The sequence below is a fragment of the Patagioenas fasciata genome, chromosome 7 (genome assembly GCF_037038585.1).
Source record: "Patagioenas fasciata isolate bPatFas1 chromosome 7, bPatFas1.hap1, whole genome shotgun sequence".
Classification (NCBI taxonomy): Eukaryota; Metazoa; Chordata; class Aves; order Columbiformes; family Columbidae; genus Patagioenas; species Patagioenas fasciata.
This window is the reverse complement of record NC_092526.1, coordinates 15,066,250-15,089,660: the sequence shown is the minus strand read 5'-3', so window position 1 is coordinate 15,089,660 and position 23,411 is coordinate 15,066,250. Positions and strand designations below refer to the sequence as shown.

Genomic DNA, 23,411 nt, shown 5'->3' with positions numbered 1-23,411 from the left:
ATGATAAATGATATTTCTATTTCTGTGTTGTTTTTTTTTTTTTTCTGCACTCAGTAGACCATGGTGAAGAAATCACCTTGGATTTAGTTTCTGGTTCTCAGCAAGTATAGAAATTAGTTTGTGAGACAAATACTTCCAGGAGTCTCCATTGTACAGATAGCATGTGTCTAATCAAAAATATTTTACTATATCTGCAGCTCTTCAATAAAAGAGGGGCACATTTTTTATATCTTTCTGTGTAACAAAATACATCGATAGTCAATAATGGCACTAATACTATAAAGTGAATTCAACTGTCCAGGTAGTAGTATTAACAGCTTTGTTAGTTCTAAGTGGTACGTTAAATATAATCAAATGGAAAAACACTTCTTAAAATGCTCAAGAATCACACTTTTTTGGATGAATTGTTTGAATGTATGAATTACACAAAAGATTTTAGGTTCCACAGTTCACAGGACAGCATTATTATTATTGCTGCACTTTGTCAATATACTTGCAGACTCATAAGAATTATTTCCAATAAATTATTTCAAGATTACTTTGTGTATTCTTGAATTTGCTCAGAAAATACCTGAAATTTTGATATGGTCTGTGGGAATAAAAATATACCTATTCCTTTATTAAGGAATGAAAGTCCTGTTGTGGGGTTTTTGTGCATTTGGTTGGTTTGGTGGTGGTGTTGTTCGGTTTTTTTGTTTTTCCTGTGTTGATGCATATGGGTTGCTGAACATATCTTAACATTGTAGAAAAATGATTTTAAGGACAAAAACTTTTTTTTTAATAACCATAAATGTTAATATAATCAACATGTTTTCTTATGGATTTGGTATGCGAACTGATATTATTAGCTCGAAAATTATTGCAAGGAAGAATGGCACCATATTACTTTACAGAGCATTAGTTCTGTGTTAACAGAGTTAACTTTGTGTATTCGAAGTCATAATATATTTTCACTAGGGAGAGAGAAATAACATTTTGTTTATTATTTATTTTTCTATTAGCTCTGTGTAGTAGCTCATTTTGTATAAACTAAGTTGTCTTCTAGTTCTCTGTGCAACAGCAAAATAATCCCTCAAATATCACCTACATTATGTCTCTGCTTTCTGTGCTGCTTTAAGGCTCTGAGGAAACCTCACAGACTCCATACATAGTTTTTATAAAACATTTTTCCAAATATAAATTTCTGTGCCTTATGCAGTTAGTTATTTTTGTTTCTTATGTATGAGGGTTTGAATCATTCGCTGTCATCAACTTGTGCTTGCTTTCCTTGTTATACAGCAGTCATAAATGCAAAAAGAAGGTAGAATACGGAGAGAGGACAAAGGCTAATGGAGAAGGGAAGATAGATAGTAAAACTTTAGATGTATTAAAGAGTATACTCTAGGGATGGGCCTATTTGTAAGTATTGAAATGAGTTTCTCCTCAAATATTTCTGTAAATGCTTAATGGGGAGTAATAGCAGTTGAAAGAATATAATTACATTGAAAATGAAGTAAAACTGGAAGTGTTTTAAGAAAAAAAAAACAAACTTTTCCTTCTCAACTCTATAGCTGCTTGGCAAATAGATTGTTGTTAATATTTGTGTTTCAGCTTTTTAAAATATTTTTCTAGCCCTCAGAATTTGACACAAATAATTGCTTTCTAAATGTGGGAAGGCTAATGTTTTTAGTTCAGTTCACCTGTAATGAGAAAAAAATCAGGCTTTTGAAGCAAGGAAAGAACTGCCCAGTCTGACCAGCCATGTGCCACCTCAACATTTCATCAAGATCTGGGAGGGAATGAAATGTGGTGATTCTGCTCTCAAGTGCTCTGACACCTGAATTATTATCTTAAAAAGTGATGGTCCCAATACTATTCCTCCTTCTCCTCTGCTTGTTCAGTTCAGGAACAAAGGAATCATTTTGTTCTCAGATCTTCTTTTTAAGTAAGAGTGCTTCTGCACTCTCAAGAAAGATCCATGATTATTAATCACAGATGGGAGGAGGCAGGCAGGCTTTGAACAGTGAGTGAAGCTCAATTTTTAGAGAATTTGCTCTGGGAAAAGTCACCCAGGCCCCTCTCCCAGATTCCTAACTCTTCCTGTGCATCTCTGAGCATCACCACAGATCAGACTCTGGGCTACTTTCATGGGCCAATCCCTCTGTTTAGACAGCATTTTTCATAAAGCCCAAGAGCCTTTTTCTCAGAGATGACACCTCAACACGATAATAAGAACCTCTTTTATTTCATCTGAGAAAGTCCAAGGAACTGAGACATCAAACAAACAGGAGAAGCTTTCATGTTGAGAAGGTTGACTGCTCTTCTAACACACATCTTCATCATTTTTTTTTTTCCTAGGGAAAAAATAAGCACTCATCTTTACAAGAGGGTTAATTATACAAACGAAGCACTTTACTTTCTAAAGTATAGGACTAATGAAATGAAAACTTGAGACCTGTTGAATTCTGCTCCAAAGGGAAATGAAACCAAACACAATGTAGGCCAATTGGGTGAATGTGTTAAGTAAAGGAAGAACAAAGAAAATTTGACCATGCATAGAAGTTTGAATAGAGAGTTTAAAAAAAGAGAAGTTGATGACTGAACATTCGTATTGCCAGGGTGCTCCCAAGGCAGAATGCAGCTGTTATTAGGAGTTGAAACAGCCTGTGAAGAGTTGAAAGGCTGAACTGATTTTAGGGGCTGTCATGGTTTAACCACAGACAGCAATCAAAGACCACGCAGCCTCTCACTTGCTCCTCATCCTCTGGTGGGATGGGGGAGAGAACTGAAAGAGCAGAAGTGAGAAAACTTGTTGGTTGAGATAAAAACAGTTTAATAGGTAAAGCAAAAGCCATGCACACAAGCAAAGCAAAGCAAGGATTTAATTTGCTACTTCTCATCAGCAGGCAGGTGTTCAGCCACCTCTGGGAAAACCAGACTTCATCACATGTAACGGTTACTTGGGAAGACAAATGCCATAACTCTGAATGTCTTCTCCTTCTTCCCCAAAGTATATCCTGAGTGTGACACCATATGGCATCAAATATCCCTTTAGCCACTTTGGGTCAGCTGTCCTGGCTGTGCTCCCCACAAGCTTCTTGTGCATCTCTATCCTTTTGCTGAAAAGTCCTTGACTTGGTATAAATATTACTTGGTAGCAACCAAAACATCAGTATATTATTAAAATTTTTCTCTTACTAGATCTAAAACACAGCATTATATCAGCTACCAGGAAGAAAATTGACTTTATCCCAATGTTTGAAGGTCCTACCACCCATTGCTCTCAGAACAAAACATTTAGCAAATGAAAAGTATAAAGATGGGTAAAGGTTTTCTTAAGTCTTGAACAAGAAACAACATGATCTCCTGAGGTGTGGTAAATGCTTTTTCACAAACTAATTTCCAGTGTTGCAGAGAAGGGGGATACAGAGTTCAGTGTCAAGCATCCTGTGTACAAACACTTCCATTTATGTCCTTCATTCCCATTTGAAGGCAGTATAGTGGCAATCACTCCATTTATTTGGATCTCTCATGCTAGGTGAGGAAGGGGTGAACAGGGAACAGTGATTTTTTGGCTAGAGAAAACTGTGACCATAGCAAAGTCATTCTGAGGGAAAAAATAATAAAATAAAAACGCAAAAACTCTGCAGATTGATTGATCCTGAGTCCTATTGGATCTGCCTTAAAAACCCATAAAGAAATCTGCATTCAAATTCATGACTGCTTTGCATAGCTTCAGTTGTGGAATTATATGTGTACCCTGAACCTCTGCTGTCATTTAGAAAATGATAGCTTGTGAATATTGCACTTGTGGAGATGTAGTAGAAAACATGAATCTTAAAGGTACATAAAGCCAGCAGGGGATATAAAAAGAATGTTAATTATATCTTCCGTCTCTTGAGATCTAACTGATGCTTTTTAAGTCCTCATGCTAGATTTCATGAGGGCCTGATCCTGTTGGTGTGTATTAAACCTGCTGTGATGGGATCAGAGTCGAGCATGCTTCCACCTACATGACTGAAATCCACGGGGATTTAAGCAAAGAAATTTCTGGATGCCTTTGGTGGTTTGGGACTATTCTGCTGTGGTCTGTAAAAGCTGCCTGTGGCTGTGCTGAGAGAGAAGATTTACCCACGAGGTAAATCTTGTGACCAAGGGAGGTCACAAACTCCAGCTGCAAGAGGATTAAAATCCTCTGGGATCAGGAGAATTCTGAATTTTAAATTTCAATTCGGGGACTTTGTGTGCAGATTAAACTCCTCAAGATCTCCAGTACAAAATCAAGCAAATTTCACTTTCGGGAGTCTTCGGATGCTGACTCCTGCCATTTTTGAATTTCCAGTCTGCTTTCCCTACATTTTAGGAGTGACTTAAGTATATTGGTCATTTTTTCAACTTTTTCCTCTTTTTTTTTTTTTCTTGAGAAATGAATAGAATAATGAAACCAGGTGTGTTATTTAATGTGTATAATTGCATAGTTGACATAGTGACTAAACTGAGAACACTTTTTAGTGTGTGATATTTGTTTGTTTTTTGGCAAAGTTTGGCTGATAACACTACATTCACCAATTCCTTACCTAAAAAAAGCCTTTTTTACATTCTGAAGCCTATCTCTAAGCCTCTTGAAATCACTGGAACAAACCCAGGAATCAACAACCTCTCCCTTTCCACAGGGATGGACCCGTGCCTCTGTGTCCTCTGAGAGCAGGTCAGGATAAGTGTCTCCAGCAGAGGATTTTTCACTCTGTTATGATTGGCAGTGCATTTCAGCCTAGTTTATGTGAACAAAGCCAGTGAGCGAGAAGCAATAGGGCACGGATCCTCTGAGGCTTCAAAGCCAAGCTTTTCCCACTTAAATGTCAGTCGACTGCTGTTTGTCAGCAGCATGGAAAGCCCTGACAGAAGGAAATAGAGTCTTTTCTGCTTGTTTAATACCCATGTGGCAGTGGGCCATGCGCGGTGCCACAGTGGGAAATGAAGCGTGTCTGGGAAGAGCACAGCAAGGTGAGGCTGCTGCCTCACAAACATCCCACACATTGGGCCTGCAGCAGGCTCAGGGTGTCCCAACTCACATCAGGGGTAGGGGAGTTTTCCAGTTTCCTTGCTTTTTGCCTAGAAAAGGGTGTTCCAGGCAGCCATTCTATACCTTACCAACCACTTTTGGCTGTTTCAATGCTTTCTAGAGTCTATAATCATGTGTAAAGATCCAGGGGCACGTGGGCTGTCCTAGGGCAGCCTCTGACTTCCTTCACGAGTTTGTCCTCTGGTCCAACATGATATTTGGCAATGTGGGAAACACCAGCAAGGCTCTGAGATGTGGGGTATTCTCATATGTGAGGGCAGCAGGGTTAGGGTTTTAAGAACAGGAGTCTTCAGTCTTTACTTGCATCACTGACTTTGGAGGGGATTATTTGGAAATCAAGGATGCTTTGTGAATAACATATTTGGGAGGAAAAGGACCCTGACTATGTTTGTCTGTAGCTGTGCTGAAGTCAGGAATAGCACCTCTGTTGTAAAAATAGAGATTATAGTCAAAAGGGTTACTCTGATGAAAATTAATATTTCGCCTAGTTGTTCATGAACCAAATACTGGAGATAACTCACCACTGGGTGAAGATCATACCACAGGTATTACTGCCTGAGTAAATAATGAAGTTAACTGTTTGCATTTAGTTCTGTTTGTTAATATCTCTTGGACATGTTATTTGCAGTTGTTATCAAGATAAATGTGCACCTTCCCAAACTGCAAACAAGGAGTGCCATCCCCACCAGTTTATTCATGGCAGTGGTTTCAATTAGCTGAACCCTGAAATACATCTGTCTTAGGAAGAGAAGTACCATGACTAACAAGTAATTTTTTTCTCTGTGTCAAAATAGCAATATCACAATGAAGATCTGATCTCAATGTCTGGAATATAGAACTATGAATAATAGTATCTATTCAAGATATTAATTCAAACTTGTAATATCATCTTAAAGGGAACATGTTGCAAAGTTAAATTGGATTTTTTTCCTGTTTTAAATCAGCACAGTCAATTAACAGGTGTTTTCCATATGTAATTATTTTCAGTGGAATGAAAAGCTGAGTTAAACATTAGAGCTGTATAGGGGTAGACTATAGTCAGGCACTTTGAGAGAATGAAGGCAGAGAAGAGTGAAAATGTGGACCAGGATGCATTGGCTAAGTTCCAGTTTGTTAATCGCATCCTACTTAGTCAAAGCTGCCTGGTAGTTCCAATTAGTTTCTGTGTTCTCATATTTCCTTGGAGGGCTGGATGCTTAGCAATATAAAATTGAAAAGGTGCTTCTCCCCATGTGTGCCTACCTTTAACTCTCAAGTGACACATATTTGAAACAACAGCTCTATTTCAACTCAATTTTTGTGTGCAGGAAAGGCTTTTCACTTTATCTGTCTCTCTGTATAGGCATATATGTGTGAGCCTACATATGTATGTCTTTCTTTAAAGGCTCTCTACAAACTGAGTCTTTCTGTGGGTAGAACAGTGCTTTTGCTTTTCTCATGGAACATTCTTGGATGAAAATTTGTCTCATTGTTTTTACTGAAAAATATGGTTGTATATTTTCCAGCTTTCTAATTGCACAATTGGTGGCCTCACAAAGTAATTCAGCTCATCACCTAGACTGATTGTGGATGTTTTGAAACAATGATCTCGTATTGAGCTTCCACAGCAAGAAGACTTTAGAATCAGTCCCTTTTGACAGTCTGGTGATGACAGGGATTAAAACAGGAATATCTAGGACTGAAGGCATGGAATGAAGGACAAAGTTGTGTTTGTCCAGACAAAAATGGGGTTTCTGCTGTTTTGGTGTTTGTGAAGTAGATTATCGAGCATCTGTGGTTACACACATGTAGAGGTCATCAGTGTGACTTGATCTTGGGATTTATATCCCATATGCTGAATGGATGGATCTACTCTTCAAGTAAGAGTGAAGGGGCATTTCAGAATTAACTGTAAAATGGATATTCAACATTTCAGTGAAAGAAATCTGTTTCATTCAAAATTTGAAGCCTGCCAAAATCAATGGAAGACTTTCCACAAAATTCAGGGAGCTTAGGTTATAAGTGAATTAATTTTGTAGGAATAAGAACATCTGAGCAGCCTTTACAAGTGAATAGGATATCATAGGAACAGTTTGCATTTATACAGAACACTTCCCCTAAGGTTTTCATTCTACTTCAAAAATGGACTCCTTGAACAACCTTTAACTCAATTTAACTATGCATACATATAGAAAGATATTATTTTATTTAAGGTTTTACTTGTCCTTCATCAAGTGAAACTTCTTAATCGTGCATTTTTTCCTTCTTTCTAGCTTCTTAGTATTTTTCAACACCTCTAGCCAGACATTAGATTTCCTAAGACAGCCAGATCCCTGTCTTGACAGGTTATTAATTATCACAGCTGGAGGTGGGGTGCTGTGGCTGTTCCTTGCTGTTTGTCATTTGACAGTAAAGCTGGATGAAAACGAAGGCTTTGGAAGAAAATAGGAATAAACCCGAACATTTGTATACAGTGCACATTGGCTGAACAGCTGCTGGGTTGTTTTTCAGACCATCTCTGATGTCTCTTATCCTTCTTTCTTGAACTTCTCTTTTCTGAACTCAAGGACCTTAAAACAGAGAATAATGTGATAGCAGACCAGTACAAAAGGTAGCAAATTGTTGCTGAAAATATCTTGCCTTTCTTAGATATGTTTCCCAGAAGTCTACAGAGCAAGGATGAAGTAGTTTGGTGATGAGAGGATACATTCAAAACACAGAGAAGATCTTTTCCAACAACAAGGCTGTTTACCAGGAATCAGTGTGGGATCCTAATTTCCCTATATTTAGCTGCTGTCTGAAATCACTCATTTGGAGGGTGGTTAATTTAGTTTGAGTGATGACTTGATCATTGATTTAGCGAATGCTTGCAATGGTGAGTGTGACTGGCTGGGTAAGGTGGGTGTTTGTGGAAGGGTGTGGTTTGGGTTGCCAGGAAGCCTTCTGCAAGCATCTACACCGCCTGCACACTGAGGTGAAGCGAAGCTCTCCCAGGGGCATGCATGGACCATGAGGAAATTCAGCCCAGGGAAGGACAGTTCTGGCATCAGGGCCAGGAGATGTGAAAGCAGCCAAGGGGCTCTGCTAGAAGCACAGAGCCTATGGAAATTGTCTTTTCCTTAGTTTCTGAGGCACCCCTGGGACTGATGTTGAGCAGAGACATAGAGAAGGAGCTGGAGGAGTTTGTGCAGCCCACGCCAGGGCAGAGCATCTCCAGAGAAAGAGGAATTCATTTTTGTGGGAAGCTCATCTCTTTCCCTCACGCTAGTCAATTTTAGCTGCTCTTGTAAGGCTCTGAAGAGCAGACAATATCCAGGAGAGGGCAGTGCTGTACTCACACATCAACTGGATCAGGCTGGAAAGCCAATACCTTGTGGAAATACTGAGTGATGAGAAATTGTTCTCATATAGCCAGTTTTCTTAATTAGCAACAGGTTCTTCTGCCACATTTACATTCATTTTATTTTTGGGTCTGGTCAATCTCTATCATGGAAGCCACTAGATGTCGTCAAGGTAAATTATGAGAGCAATGCTGCCTTTCAGTTTCTTCTTAGTTAGAATGAGATCGGGGAGGAAGAAAAGGGACAGATGGTCATCGTAAGCTAGAATTTAATAATAGTGCTAAAAAGGAAAGCCTTTATTACCTGAGGAAGATTTTGCAATGTTTCCCGACAGTGAAAAAGCTCCATCTCCTTTCCTCTTTCTTCAGAAGTTTTGCTTTGTCCTCAGCCTGGATATCCATCACCTGTAACTCACTCCCAGGCTGTGCCAGGCTTCCCCATGCATTTCACTCTAAAGGACCCCAGTAGATTTGGATACACCCAAATGTAGAAGAATTGGTTGAGATCATATCCTAATCATTGCTTTGCAGCATGTTACCAAAACCTTAAATCATGGGAGGAAGGTAGGGACTGAGCTCATAACAAAGCCTCTAAAATACAGGAGGGACAGACGGTGAACTGCAGTGATTCACACTGGACATGTCAAATGCACAGCTCATTCTGGCCTCCATCTAGGAAGGAAGAAAGGAGAATGACAGATGCACTTCAGCTCCCAGGGAAAGACATATGAGGATCTGTGAAGTGAAGCATTCCTGGAGCTACAAGAGGTGTCTGGCACTCCATGCTGGCAAAAGGGATGTTTTATGCCCAGCAAGTGGAAAGACTGGGACATCAGCCTGTGTCCATATAAAGGCTTCTGGCAGTAATTGCCATTTACCTCCTCTGTACTCGTTTCCAGAAACAGCTACTTCTTTCTTGTCTGAGTTTCTCTTGCCAAGTGTGCAGTCTTACAGTTGCTCCTCTGGTGAAATGGAGGTCTGTATGTTTGGCTCCTGCCTCCCACCTCACTGCAGCTCAGTCTGCATCCCACAGATGCGCACCACACAACAACCTCTCTCCTGCTCCCAAATGGGTCACAGCTGCGAGAGTCACCACCATTGCTCTGGGCATGCACATCTGCTGCATGACTGTCACTCATCCTACTCCATGAAGCTTAAAATGCAGGGTTCAAGTAACTTGAAAGTGCTAGAGAAGGCAAATTTCTCATGTGCAGCACTTTAATGGTTCTCCTTGTACTACCAAACCCCAAAACTCATCCCCCAGCTGTTTCTCATATCAGCGACAGATTTTCTTGAGGACCAAGCACAGGGAAGAAAAGGAGAAATGACTGACAGAAAGACTGAAGGCTAACTTGAGAACAAACAGGGTGTGATTCTTCACACAAGGTGTAGTTAAGTTGTGAAAATGCTTGATGAAGAATATTGGGGAAAGCATTCATTTATCTTGGGGAAAACCAGACAAATTCCTGAAAAAGAACCTATGTCTCTTTCACCCCTGCAAATACTGTATTTTAGAAAGAAAAAACAGCTTGGGAGGTGATGCTCTGAGCAGTCTCCATTTACTAACCTTTGAAATTCTACTATGATATGGTCAAAAAAGAATAAAGAAGTTGTCAACTAGATTAATTTTCATCTTTACATCACCAAAACCTCTTAGTGCTAGTCAGTGGTGTTGCATATTAACATCAACATTCAGAGAAAACTTGTTTGCAAGAAGATGTTCAGTGAATGACCTTTTTCAATTCACCTCCTCCCTACAGACATTTTAGAGTCACAACAAGCCTGAAGCCATGCTACTTGAATAATGATCTTAGACTCTGCAAACTAAGCAGGGTCAGAACTGGAACATATGGCTGGAGAAATCTCCAAGACAAATCCAGCAACCCTCAGGAGGTGACATGAGAATTTCAGGGCTGAACCAATGTCACTGAATCATGGGTGTTACCATTCTGCTCCTTTTTTCCAAAATTTCTTACTTGCATAATGCACTTACCTACATATGAGGATATTCAATCATGTATTTGTAACTGTGACTTACTCCACCTAATAGGAAAGCTTTCAGGCTTCTCTTTGGTCATTAGTCAGAAAAATTCCATCAAACCCACCAAGGGGACCAGATTATTTCAATGTTAATGTGGGGAGCTATGAACATAAAGGAACTATTCACAGCCAACACATTCTGTTTGCTTGACATCCGCTGCAGGGCCTGGAGTGAAATTATACACAAACATATCTAGAGTGAAAATAGATGAGATAGAAAATGCGAAGTATTTCTTATGCCAGTGACAGACCCTTTCAAAGGAAAGGACTTACTGGGGGCCTTATAATCATTCTGGTTCATGCTTTCTGAGAGAGACAGTAATTTGGGAATTGCTGGATTCTTGCTATTTTGAAAACTTCAGGAGAGTGAAAGCTGAAATCTGAGTAGTCACTGTCTGATCACACCAGTTACTCCTGAAATGTTAAGTGTATATAATAATGCCTTTTCCTTATGGAACCTAAATTGATAATAGTTTTTTTGTTAAAATCCTCCTACATTGTGCAAGGGAAGAAGCAGATGCTTTCTGCTACGTGGTGTAATTTTTGTCGGTGAAATTACTGTAAAGCTGATGGGCTCTTTACTATGCTATATCCAGGAGGCTCTGTCCCTACTTTGAATATTTGTCCTTGGGATCTGAGTACAGACAGGTGCTTCTGCAGTGAGGAATAAAAATCCCTCCCCACATCTCACTGCCTTATTGAACTGGTTATCTCAGAGGGTAACACGTTGGTGTCAGTGTCCTATTTACCATGAGGGAAGGTCAGTCAGTACCAGACCAGTTTCTATTCTCCCTCAATAATTGCTTCTCACATTGAAAGAAACATTTTTTTATTACTTTCTGCCACTGTGCGTTCACCATATAGCTCATGTCGTGAGTTTATTTTCTCTTCTAGCTTTCTGGCGAGTCTGCTTCTTAGTTCATCATCTGTTTTTGTCTACAAGGAAAGGTTTCCTAAATGCATGTCTGCATGTGTATAAAAAGGATGCAGACTTCAGTTTGACAGTCATTCTTTCCTGCTATCCCCACAAACTCAGCTGCCTTAGTCTCAAAAGTACACTGCATTTGGGGTAATATGAAAGAAATAAAGTAAATTAACTTGCTGTATTGCAAGTTTTGGAGATAGTTTATTGAGCAGCAATATATTTCAGTAGCTTGCATTTACTACTTTATATTGTCTTGTATGAATAAAATATGCTTGTGAAGATTCCCTCAGAGGAATAATCTGGGAAAAGTGATTGAAATTTTGTTACTCTGTTCATGTTGCAAAGCTGAAAATCTGTCTTCAGCAGGAAATCAACATTTTGTCATAAAAACTAGATTTTCTCTAAGAAACCAGCAAGATTTTCTAAGAGAACACTAATGAAAATATTACTTGCATGTAAGTGGAAAATCCAGTAGCATATCATATGAGAAATAACATGCTTTCACATGATTAAAACTTGGGGACAATATTCTCAGTGAACATCACACAGTACATGATCTAATACACACCAAATTTTCATGCGGTCCCAGTGAGCTTGTACACCAAGTCAATGTAGCTACATATGCTGTTAGAAAATTGCAGAGTCAAATTAGGCTTAAAAACCGTATGCACGTCTTTGCATAAAGCTGCGCCCTCTTACCAAAAAACGTGACCCTTGCAGCTCTGGTTTCTGTACATGGAAGGAAACTGCTACAGCACTGACTGTCCTGTGCTCAGTGCTCACCCTGTTTCCCAGGCCCTGTTGGTGGAGGCAGCCGGTGTGAACACGTGCCCAACATGTTCTGGAAGCTTCATTATGGCATGCTCATGTAAGCCCAGCTTCAAGGGCAGCCTAAGCTAATATGCTGTCTCCTGACTTTGGTGTCCAACCCATAAGCACATATTGTTTGATGATGTCCAATAGCTGGGGTGATAACTGGTGACAAAAAGCAGAGGGGACTAATACCTTATGCTTCTGAGTTAGATTTGAAAAGCCTTTTAGTCCCTCTGAGCACATCATCCACCTACAAAAGGAGTTAGGAAGATAAATGTCTAGAGGCTTTTGCAGTGTGCCATGTCAAAGATCACAAATGTAACAAAACCAGATTGAATAGATGAAATGAAAATCCAAGCCAGCCTGGTTCTCAGCATTAAAAACTGGTAGGAAAACCTCTGTCTTATATTCTTCCTGGTTGTCCTTCTACAACTAATGTCTCAGATACACAATTTAGTTAATGCATCATTAATTTATTCCGCCATTCCCAGTGTTGCAATCCCTTGCTGACATGTTGATGAAACCCTACTTGGTTGGAGAGTCTTGTTAAGTGCACAGCAGTTTATAAAGCTGGCTGAATTCAGATACTATCTACTGCAAAGAGAGAATTCTGGCCAGTGGAAAAAGCTGGGCTTTCTCTGAGCAAGACACTAGGGGGAAAAAAGAAGAAAAGGCTTAGAAATGAAAAACAAACAAACAAAAAAACAACAATAAAGGTGTGTTAAATTTAAATTATTTATATGTGTGTATATAGGTACGTAAACGTACAGACATATATGTATGTATGTAAATGTATGTGTTTATATAACAGGAACAAAATTAGAGTGGTGCGATTGTCAAATGAGTGATAGCAAATTCCTTCATTTTTGTTTAAACAATAAACATTAAATAGCACAGTGGTTTTCCAGAAATTCGTCTCTTGTTTGACGAACTTCTAAATCAGAAGAGAATACTTTTGAGCCTTAGCCAAATTGTTTCTCTGCTGAGTTCATTGAGATTCCTTTTTCTGAATCAGTGCATAACATTACCATGTGTGTTTATGGTAACAGCTCCACAACCTCTTTTGGCTGAAAACTTAGTGAAATTGCCCATGTTTTTGATTAATTGATGAGTAATCAAATATCATCTAATACCCAGTTGCTTCAGGCAGACTGCTCATTAGGACTGAATTATAGAGCTGAGAGATATAGTTTTCTTAGCTCTCACAGAGCTGATATTTTACTGTTGACCCTTTTAATTTTCCTGCTGCTTTTGCCTATATTATTTATTTTGTTTATTTGGTGGGCAGATAAAATTGCTGCAGTTTTGCATTGGATTTAGCAGAGTTTAAATCCAAGCTATTCTTGAAAAAGGTGCTGCTGCTTCTCCTTTCATCCTAGGCTATTTGTTCCCCCATCCTCTTTTTACCAGACCTAATGCTGGTGTTAGATCTCTGATGAATCAGGTCAGGGAACTGTTTTGGCTGAAAACTAACTTAAAAATCTGTACTCTTCAAAATGTCCTGATCCCTGGCATAGCAAGGGCTGGACCAAAGAAAGGCCAGGAATTCATAACTGGCTGCTGTGAAATAATTTTCTTCAGCAGCTCTGCTGATTTAGATTAGCCTTCATAGTTGTTTTAAGCCATCCTATTGCTTACTGGAAAAATATGCTCTGCATAGCACAGGTTAATGCCAGAATACGCTGTCATAAGACAAACAGGAAAGCACAGAACATAGTTTTGAAGAGTCCTTCTGTATCCAAAACTCATATTGATAGAGAAATTCTTCACTTTGGTAGTCTCAATATAAAGACGCTTAGTGCTAGGCGCAGCTTTAATGAGAACCAGTGCTGAGAAATACTTTATGAAGAGAGTAAGTTGCCCAAACTGGTCCTTCCCTGAAAATCTTGGTTCCATATAATTAAATTTCACCTATCAATTTTGCAAATCCTCCAGAGACGAGCAAAGTTATTTGTTATTAAATCTTACTAAATTAATTAGGTTATTTTGATGGACTTAATTTGACTCATTTCAAAAGCAGCACTTCAGTTTCAGTAAAGTCACATTATTATTCTGAGGGCATAATAATATCTTTGATAACATATGCTCCTTTCATGCAGACTTTTTTTAGCCTAAATCCAGAGCTAGGAGAAAAGCAGTTTTTTGTTCAGAGCAAAGGTTTTAGAGTTTTTATTTTAGCATAAACCATGTCTAATTCTTGTATTATGCTTTGTGTAAGCAAGCTGGAATGAATGATTGACAACATAATCATTTGGTCATAGTTATTATAGAACAATAAAGATTTTGCCTTCTTTTTAGTTTTCCATCTGCAAAGTGGTGATACAGCTTCTGTCTCAGAGGAGAGTTATGAAGATTTCTTGGTTAAGGCTTGGACTGCATTTTGTCTGTACTAAGTACCATATAATTATTTAATGTCCCAGTTACAGACAGTTGGCACAGGGTTTCATCCTTGGAGTATTGCTCACTTCTTTTACACTTTTTTTTTTTTTTTGAGGCTCTGAAAATCTGAATGATACACTTGTTCTGAGTGTAATGAATCAAACATCAAAGCACTTTTTTTTTTTTTTTTTAATAATAGTAAGAATAATACTCCAATGCATTAATTTATTTTCTTTTTTTGGCTCCTAATACACAATAAGTGTCTTTCATTTTATACAAAACTGACAAAGAAAAAAACCAACCTGTTATACTTCTTTGCCATCTCAAAAAGACTCTTGTATGTTCTTTCTTCTTCCTATGGCCTAAATTGTGACATCGTGTTGTTACAAAATTGACGTTTAGAGAATAGAGCTATTTACATTATTAAACTTCAGGTGTGCTCAAAACCACAATTGCAGTGTCAAGGAGTCTAATAAAAGCTCATCACTTATTAATTGGAAAGTAGTTTTAGTATGTGCACCCAACCACAAAAAATAGCAAAACTGAGTCATTGAAAGTTCTTGTAGAAGAAAGTCTGTCTGCTTTTTATAATGATTCAATGGCTTCAGGCCTCAACACGCTTTCTAGTTGTAGTAACCACTCATAATGAGCATGGTCATTTTGAGTGGGTAACATTTATTTGATGTCACTGGCTGGCATCTGTAAGCAGAACAGGTACCAGCTGAACACAAAATAGCTCAGTCACCAGTGGATGGAGAGCAAAATGAGGAAGAGCATGACTCAGTGGTCTAGAAATTGTGAATGCACTTCACACCAAGTCCATAAGATGGATTTATAAAAGAGATATAGACAGAAACAATTAAAAAAAAAAAATCTGTGTGACTCAATCACCTTCAATATCCCTTCCTACATGTTGTGGTCTAACTATTGCATTACGGAGTCACGTTCTTCCTTCAGTCCTCTGCCGCTTTGATCTCATCTATCCTGTTGAATTTGACCCTGGATGCTAGATCTCTTTATGTCCTTCCCTTAGAGCACCGTGGTGGGATGGGACACCCTCCAGGTGAAGGCGGCCAGATTTCTTGCTGTGTCAGATATTTAAGGGTACCTCACTTTTTGTCCTTGGCAGGTCTTAAATATCACTCTGTGAAGCAGGGTCTGATGGGTTTCACTTGGAGAAACACAAAGAGTAGCTTTTTACATGGTCTTTTCGCTTTCCTTGAACACAGAGTGGACAGCACACGAACAGCTGGGAAGTTTTGTATCAAAAATAGAAATGCCTAATGAGATAAGATGTTGCCAAACTAGATTACTAATTAGTGTTACATTACAGGGTAAAACTTAGAAATTAAGAAATAATTCAAGCACTGTTTCAGATGCTCAAGTGTTTTTATTAGAACTGCTCTATGTGCTTTGAAGAGATCTGCCTCGTTCAGCAGTTCAGTTCTGGTTGTGTCTGCATTATCATGGCTTTCTGTAGTCACTCCTTGAACTTCCTGTCTCCAAAACTAAATCACAGCTGACTGTCAGAAGTAGAGCCTGTAGACATTGATTCAATAGGTCACTAAAAGACATGCTTAAACCACAAGTCTTAAGAGGCAAGACTTAATTGTCATGTATTTACCATACTTTGGAATAAAGATTCTCAGTTTCATGAACGGTAGACTTCACAGCCCAGCATTTAGGGAAGTCTCCACTTGGCTGAGACCTACCCCACAATTCCCTTTCACATCCTACATCCCCAAAAACCAACATCCCAGACTTTTAACTCCTTCACTATATACCCGTGTCTTTCCAAATCAAGGCTATCACTGCATTTTTCGTATGTTTTTCACTCTTCTGTGCTACACCCTCACCTCTCCAAGACATATCCCTACCTACCCTTGCCTCTATCTTTTTTTTGTCCTCTTGGAAGATATGATTGCTTCTGGATGTATTCAGTCTTATGTCTGCGGTCTCGTGCAGCTTCCTAGTTCTCTGTTGCCCACCTTGGAGGGCTGCCCATCTTTTTAGTCTGCCTGTAAAAGGCTCGAGAGAGTTCCTGTGCAAGATGCTGCGCATCATGCAGTAGGAACGCTGGAAGAGACAGAAGCTTTTCTCTCCCATGGGAACAAGTTACCATGCAGTGTCTTGTTCCCGCTCTGGGCAGCAATTCCCAGCTCCTGAACTTTTCACTTCATTTCCATACATATTGCTGTCCAAAATTAATGCCTTTCACATTTCAGCATGCTAAAATGTGCAGTTAGAAAATCAGCACATTTGATAAGCAAGCAGATCATGAATCGCTCATGAGCCACTTCTTGGCCATGACTGTTACTGTCAATAAAGAGAAGCTATGTCGATAGTATCTAAATATGAAAGCTTTAAGAAAAGTACTAATGTTTTATCTCTTGAAGACACAAAGGGCTGTCCTTGTCTCTCCTGAAATTCTACTAGAGGTATGGCAAGGATGAATCTGCTCCATAAAAACAAAATTACATAAAAGAAAATTAAACTAATAAAAAGAGAGAAAAAGAGATTACAATAACAATAAAAAAACAATAGGCAAAAGAGAAAACAACTCCCCCTCCTTATTGTTATGCATCCAAAATCAGTGTCTTGCTCATTTGTTAAACTTTTATGGCACTGGGAGTCTCAAATACTAATTTTCTTCAGCATGAAAGTGCCCTTTTTAACTGGATGAATATGATGCTCTCAGTGCAGGCAAGAGCAGGCATCTGAGGAACTCTAATGTTGTATTCTAATCTGCTGGAGGCTTGTGGGCAAGACAACTTTGCCTTATTGTTTCTTCTATGCTTTTTCTTCCCTAACCTGCTAATGTTGCAAGAACACCTGGTCAAAAAACATCTGTTGAAACCAACTGTAACAGAATACTGATGCTGCCATGTTACAATTTTCATTGTCAGTGAGGCTAAAATGTCACTTTCCCAGTAAATAAAAATTTGTGCTTTAAAAAATAAAATGGTGTCCATGTGGAAATGAGGCACACATGTTTCATGGGAAGGGAAGCTGTGTGGTGTGTTCTCGTGGCTGACCCTGAGCCACCAGACATCACTTGCAAGGCAAGATCATGGTGGGGATGCCCCTTGCATGCTGCTAAGTGAGGGTCTAATTAATCATAGGAGGGGTTATCCAAGGGACAAGGAAAGAGGCAGTGCAGTAGCCTTATTTATTTGCAACAATGGGTATTCCTGTTGGAAAAAGAATGTCCTTCATAATTATGTGAAAAATTAAGAATTAAAATTTTACTAGTGATAAATTGAAAAACCTGTGTACAGTGATGAAAGGCTTTTCTTCTAGGTCTTCATATAGGTAAATATAGAGCTCAGCCCAGTATGACTGGAATTTCAACACCCATAATAAAAATAATTAGCTGTACTGGTTTGTTTTCAGAGATTTTCATTACTTGCTGAGATTTATTTAGTGTCACTGTGTGTATACTAACAACACAGAGAGCTCTCCAGGACTTTTGAAAAAGTAGGCCATTTAAACAAGGGAACATCACAGTGTAACCTTAGCTATTGGTAAGAAGATGGACCAGAAATTATGTTCATGGCCATACTTGCAAGACTCTGATGGTGATAATAATAATAATAAAAGAAGATATCATGCCATTGACAAATAGAAACAATTTTATATCTAATAGGATTGAAGTAATAAAGGCTGAAGGGCTGCAACAGCTGCAAAGAGATTAGATACGTTATGTTTTCTCAGTGTAATAAAACTTGTCAAATAAAGCTGAATAAAATCTTCTTATCTGTGTCTCTGGCTTATTTTTCCTGCAGCCTCTTTCCTTTTAGCTGATTGCGGGAATCACCATTTCTCTAGAATGGTTATACACACGACAGTTCAATTAGAGTCAAGTTAGTGAAAGTTATTGCTGGATTTGCTTTTGGTTGTGCTTTTTTTTTAAGCTAAGGACATCTGCAGTATTTGGAAAGTATGAAGCAGATCAAGAAACCCACTCCACCAATCTGTTACAAATTTCTGCTGATATTTACCTGACAACTGAGCTGGACTGTGTATATCACTGTAGTACCATTAAATTTAAGATTGTTTTACTCCAGATCTGGATCTTATTTAAAAATAAAACACATAAAAAAAGATGGCCTTTCCCAATAGGACTTGATGCTTCCTTGGTGACTTCAACCCCTTCCTCTGCAAGGTTTCCCTTTTCTCACCTGTCTGCTCTCACCTCTGATGCATCTCTGAGCATTATTTGGAGTCCTCCATGCTTTCTGCTCCTCCTGCCTTGGTTTTGCCCTACCTAGAAAGGAAAGCATTGTCTTTCTAGGGCTGGCGTGCTAATGTTTGCTGAGAGCTTTAGGATACGCAGATGGTATTTGCTTTCAGAAGTGTGAGTTGTTATTATTACTACTAATAAGATGTGACAGGCTGACATTTTGCTAACCTTTCTGTGAAATCCAAGGCCAAACCTTTGTCTAGGTTACAAACATGCTTGGATTTGCCATATGGTCCATCCTATCCTGGCCAGTATTTCTGATTTTGTATGCATGTCTGATTTAAATTATATGAGCATCTAAAACATAGGTTTTGTTTTATATACTAAGTGGGAAGCACGAGTGATGATGCATGTTTGAGCAGCACTGTTGTTGCATTCAGCACATATTTGAACAAAGTGTATTACTTTTCAAGGTAAACCAGTGAACCTAGTAAGAAAAGCAAAGGGATCTGTCCAGGGTGATGTAATACATAGAGACACAAACATCATCTGTAAATCAATAGGCATTGATTTAGGTAAATGAGAGTTTTGCCCTTAGGTAAGAAAAAATATACTCATTTATATGTATGTATTTAAAATGTTTCACACAAGATTTCTAGGGACATATATCCAATATTAATTAAAATTTAAGTGTGTTGTGTCGGTGCCTACAAACCCATTATTTAAAACTTTTTTTTTTTTTTTTTTCAAATTAGAGCTTTTCTCCTACACTTTTTGCCCCTACAGATAGAAAAGTCAGGAAACAAATGCATGATGACAATATGATAACCAATTAGGGTAAAAAAGCTGAAACCAGTTTCTGGTGCTGAAACTACTGTCAAAACCTGCAGTGTATCTGAAACAATTTCTGGATGCTGTTTTAAATACATCTCTTCTTGTGGTAGAGGGGGAAATACATTTCTATATAAATTTAATCTAATATTTCAGTTAAGTCTCAGTCCTAATTGCATGGAACTGTGAAGACACTGGGAAAATAAGGGTGAGTGTAAACCCTGCATCACCTCTTGAGATGTGCTTCAGTCAGCTCTGAGTGGGCTGGCGTGAGTCCCCAGGGAGGCAACTGCATTAACCAGACCGCTCTAAGCTGGCATCACAGAGGCTGTCTGTGCAGGTTTATTGGAATTTAAGGGGTTAAGATGTTTCTTTTAATAGCACAGGAAATCTGATGACTGGAAGGATGTGTTACTCTGGATTTGGGGAGTCTAAAGAAATGAGGCCAATGCAGCTGTCAGCAGGTGGTATGTTCACATCCTGCTCGACATCTTGCTTGTCTGATCGCAGTTGCAGCCCTGAACTCCAGCATGGCCCGACTTCCTACAGAGCAGGCTGAATAGTGAGTGCACATCATTTCAGTCCAGCAGCCAGCATCCTTGGGGATATTGGGATCTCTTCACCCACTCCCCACTTCATCACATGTATGTTACTATTACTACTACAACATCTTCTTTACAAAGCAAGGGAACAATTGCACTGGGAAATACTCTTCAAAACTTTAAATCACAAATGACTCCACTGATTTTAATGAAGTTTGTTGAGTTTATTTCTAACTGAACTTGCCATCCATTTGTTGAGATGGCCTTAGGTATAGCTGCTGATAAAAGATACTATGTTAGTAGCTGAATGGGTAAAAAAAAATATTTAGAACGTGCACATCTTTCCCCTTGTCTTCCCCTCCTGTGAAGTCAGGTTGTTCCCAGTGGCTCAGGCATAAAAAAAGGCATGGACAGCCTAGGTAAAGTTATTTGTGTCCCTGTCCTGGCCAAAGTTTTTCTAAAAATCCCTTCCCACTCAGGTGCTGTTTTCCCAGTATGACAGGGGATTTTAAAAGGTATCTACATGGCTCAGCCCTCTGGATGCAAAACAGCTTGTTTTTCTAGGAATATGAACAGGAGTCAAAAGAGCATAGAAAATGGAGAATTACATCCTCTGCTTAAATTTATCCACATTTCTCTCTCCCTGCAAGATTATGAAAAAATTCTGTGTGCAAGTAGAGACTTGGTTTAGCTCTTGTCAGAAGTTCATGTTTTAATATTACTTTCTTTCTATTTTGTTTGGTTTCTCTCAGTTTCTTTTGCTGATAAAAGCTTAATGAAAGTAAGCTAGGATCCAAGCTGTGGATGGTTTGCTGCCACCAAAGTCCTTTGAGCCTTAAAGTTCATCCTTATCACAGCTGTTGAATACAACAGCATTGTCAGATTACTTTCCAGCATTGGTTTTCATACATGATTGACAGATGTAACAAGCAGGTAGTCAAGAAACTTAACTTGTTGCAGGACAATGGATGCGCACATTAGAAGCTTTCTGAAATGTAGAATGTTACTGAAGGCTGTAACCTGATATCAGCAGTGGAGCTGGCTGCAAACCACTCAGTGCACTTTAGTTCTTAACATTTCTTTTTGTTTTGTTGCTTACGTCTTGTAATAGACCAGTACTCATGACCTCAAGGTATTTCTTGCATACCAGAAGCCCTCAGGACATGGGAACCAATTAAAGGCATCGATATTCTCACTTCAACATTAAACCAGGGAAAGAATTAACAGGAATTTCAAGTTCACTGTGCATGCAAGAGGTGGTTACCATTTCGCTGTGGCTTTCAGACTGAACTCAATCCCAGTGAAAACCCACACCTGAGGAAGACCCAGCAGGGCCTGAGGCATGATTCTCTCCAAATGGCATTTGTTTCCCACCAGCAAACCTCATTGGAAACATTCTGCCTCTCTTGGAAACATTCACAACTAGTCTGGGAGCTACTGGAATACATACCTACCATGTAGAACAGCTTCTGAATGACAAAGCTCAAAGTAACCATAGCCAGTGGTTGGTCAAAGTGCCTTGTGATAGTTGACACAGCAGATTCTAGATGTTATATATCCTCATGCTTTCAGTCGCTTTTTTTTGTGTGTGTATGGTTTTTTTTTTGTTTTGTTTCTTTGTTTTGTATTTAAATTTAGAAGTCCCACTGCCAGACAACCTGGAGTCCTGGTATCCCAGCCTTGCACAAGCAGTGTTGTGCTTTTGGATTTCACCCAACTGAACAGATGAAGCTCGTGTTCCCCAGCTAGTCCTCTATTAAATGCTGTGTGATGGTGTCTGGGGAGGAGAAGGTGAAGGAAACAGATTCTTAAGGTCTAAAGAGTTGATGAACCATATAATCTGCCCTTAGCTCATGCTCTGTGTGCTTTGCAGCTCGCCAATGTTCACAGGCTCTACTCAGGAGCATGGCACCAGCTCCATTGTGGTGTTGTGGACAACTTTTTCTTGCGTGAAAGAGGGAAGAGGCATAGTGCTATAAACCTGAGAGATTACTGAGCCTTAGCTTGGCTTTTCTGATTTTGGCCACCCTCTTTTGCTGTCACCAGCAGCTCACCAGTTCTTAAGCAGAGAAAGCATGGGTAAATATATGCACCGTATTTGTCAGAAGTAGCCCCATGAGTTAATGGAACAAAAATTATTTATAAACATCTTTTCTTTGCTATATGTGGGATTTCAAATAACTGTATTATAGTCATGTGTAATTACACTGCTGTTTTACTTGCTCTCATTCTAGAGATAACTCTCATTTCTAACCAGTGTTCACTAAACAAAGGAGGTTGCTCAGATAAATTAAAGGTATGTTTTCATTTTCAGCCTCACTCTTCTTCCTGTATTGTTTCATTCTCCATCTCTTTCCATTTCAGCTGTAAGCAAGTGAAGGTTTCTGGTTTGCTACATGCACACTTAAATGGCTGCAGTGTTTCTCTGCAAAAGTCCTTGTGTTTCAGAGAGCTGTGAAATGGTGCTGTTATACTGTAATTTGTATTTTGCAGTTGCTCAGATGTATGTCAGCAATAAGAGACTAGGGATGCTTCTGATTAATATTACTGACATTTGCTGTTGGTGCAACAGTAGAGACAGACCTCTGCTTTGAGTGCAACGGGTTGCACTGGATTGACTGAAATTGAGCTAATTTTATTAATGTATTTAGAAACTCTTTATTTTTTATTTTAAGAATAATAAGACAGCACCCCAGGATAGAGTTCAGATTTTTTTTTTTTCAAGTAACTTTCCTGTGGTTTTGAGTTAGAGTGAAGAAAATGTAAGACCTTACTGATAACTTAGTCATCGCCTGGGAGACCAAGGTCTTGCTGGGCTCTGTATCTGAAGGTGTGAAACAGCTAGGAAGGGAGGCATAGATGGCATAGACCTTGACTGACATCCAGACTGATAAATGAAAACATTGTACACCAATAGCATCATGCTTCATATTTAATTGGAGTGGGGCTTTCTGTCTGGTTAGATCCATTCCAGTTCAACTCTGTTCCATTTGAGTTCCATTTGAAAGTTCTATTAGTTCAGTTATTAATAGTTTTGTTAGTTCAGCCTTTTGCCCTTCTGCCCTTTTGCAGCTGGCCTCTGGGCCTTTCTGCCTTGTTGGTCTTTTTACTCTCTCTCCAGGATCTGCTGCTCAGGACCAGGGTGGCCTCTCTCTTCCCATGACTGCCTGCTTGACAGGGACATAGTTCATGAGGAACTGCATTGAATATCACTTATTTTATATTTTATTTTAGTTTTAAATATTATTATTAGTTGTAAAATATTAGTGTTATTTTGCTATTTTATTGAACTGTTTTTTATCTCAGCCCAGAATTTC

General features: G+C 39.0%; 1 long non-coding RNA gene across 4 annotated transcripts in view; it reads left to right on the top strand.

Moving 5' to 3' along the window:
* Window positions 1-23,411, top strand: part of LOC139828417 (uncharacterized) — a 389,304-nt gene that overhangs the window by 224,614 nt on the left and 141,279 nt on the right. The window contains exon 1 of one of the 4 annotated variants that reach the window (XR_011739974.1): window positions 22,327-22,390. The exons of the other annotated variants lie outside the window; for them this stretch is intronic. This is a non-coding gene — a long non-coding RNA (uncharacterized lncRNA). Of the gene's footprint in view, window positions 1-22,326; window positions 22,391-23,411 lie in introns of those variants that run through there. 4 annotated transcript variants of the gene reach the window in all.